The following is a 1,886-nucleotide window of genomic DNA, read 5'->3' on the forward strand; positions in this document are numbered from 1 at the left end:
GAGTACCTTGGTGTATTTGTACGTTTTCATTCCTGCCTGCATTTAGGAAGGATATGTCATGATGTCTGATAAAAAATGAAACACAGGATGTCTGTGTTCATGTCAGTTTATGGTGTTAAACTATTTTAAATAGCACGCGAACTTTACATCCACCCTGTATGTTCATGCAGAATTGTTAACAATAAGATGTCAGGTAATAAAGTGGGAGAGAAAGGGTTTCATCAATAAATAGAAATAAAGGAAAGATACAGTAGTGTAGTAATTAACTTTTTTTCTATTAGCTTCTTAGAACTCAAATCAGAGGGAAACACCTACCAGCTCAGCCATCATTGGGAGAGAACGCTTTTTTCTGACCCTGGGCGCCAAGAGAAATGTCTGTAGGATTTTTACAAATCAGACGTTGAATCACCCAATACAATTTTATAGAAAATACAGAAGCCTTTATGTATCGCTACTTCTTAGGTCAACCCTCGGAGAAAAGGAGAAAACTTACAGCTGAGTGCCAAGTTAAACTTTAGCATTAATAGGAGGTCAAAATGTTACAGTAATAATTTATAGCTTTCTAATGATCCCCCTTTCACCCTTTGACGTTCAAATGTTTTCTCTGCAATTTTGAGAAGAGAAAAGGACTGTTTACTATTTATAAAGATTGCAGCCAAAGTAAAGCAAACAGGGATAGTAAATATATTTAGTGATAGAGTCAGGATATGAAAAATCTCAATAGAACGATACAGTCGGCTGAATTTCGTAAGAATATAAATGATATCCTGGTACTATGCCCGCAAACCTAGCCACACATGTGCAGAATCGGGGAAGAATAGCAAATACCAGAGCCTGGAAACAAATCCTAGATAATTTCAGTTGCTTTTAAGGGAAATATAAGGCGAGTTGAGAGACAGGGGCAAAAAATAGGCTAATGTGATTACAGAAGCATTGGTACAAATGCCTGGCACGGAATATGGAAAAAAATTGGTCCCTCTTTCGAGCATGCTGTTCATCTCACATCCTACTCTGGTTCCTTCCTTACAAAGAACACCAGACTCCTCCAGAGATGAGCCGTCTTTATGCAAGGAGCATGCCGAGGTATTTTGGGCGGAGAAGAGAATATTTAGGGTAGTATTTTCCAACCTTTTAAATCTCACGGCACACTTGAGCCTATAGTTAAAATTCCACGGCACACTTAAATTATGTTGATAAAAAAGAGTAAAAATAAGAAAATACTTCCTGTGCTTTGAACTTCTTTAGAAAATAATTTAATCAATGACCTTTAAAAGTTTTTTTGAGGCACACCTCTCACGGCACCCCCATGGCCACAGCACTCCAGTTGAAAATTATTGATTTAGGGGAATGGAGATGGTGTTCAGCTGCCCCCCGTGGTGTGATGGCAGAATGGTGACCGCCGAGGTCAAAGTACGGGGAAGGCAGATTTTAGCTTCCTGTAATAAACAGCTTTTACTCTCTTAAAGAGCTCTCTGAATAACGACTAGGTCATAAGGCGGCATGGACCCATCATTTGAAGTTTTAAGCACAGATTAGAAGACCGCCTGAGAAGAGCATTTCCAAGCGTGTGCACTCTGTAAAGGGTTGGAGAGGTTGGCCCCAAGGGTCATTCTACATCTGTGACTATGTGAGACTACGCGTTTGTCTTCAGATGGAATTCTGCTGAGACTACTATTTAAATGCCCCGTACAAACACACCCCACCTTACACTCTGAGGCCAGTAACTAGGCTCTCACCGACAACTCTGCAAACCCTTTTCATGAGACATTTTTCCTGAATGGAAAGATTAGAAATTTACTGCAGTATGCATTTTATTTATTTAATACTTTACAGTTTATTAACGGTGTTTACACTGTATTTCCCCATTTATTCTTCCAAAAAAAAAA

General features: G+C 39.1%; 1 protein-coding gene across 1 annotated transcript in view; it reads left to right on the plus strand.

Moving 5' to 3' along the window:
• Positions 1–1,886, plus strand: part of LIN7A (lin-7 homolog A, crumbs cell polarity complex component) — a 152,031-nt gene that overhangs the window by 105,908 nt on the left and 44,237 nt on the right. The window lies entirely within an intron of this gene.

The sequence above is a fragment of the Otolemur garnettii genome, unplaced genomic scaffold (genome assembly GCF_000181295.1).
Source record: "Otolemur garnettii isolate 467f Iridium unplaced genomic scaffold, OtoGar3 scaffold00007, whole genome shotgun sequence".
NCBI classification, from domain to species: domain Eukaryota; kingdom Metazoa; phylum Chordata; class Mammalia; order Primates; family Galagidae; genus Otolemur; species Otolemur garnettii.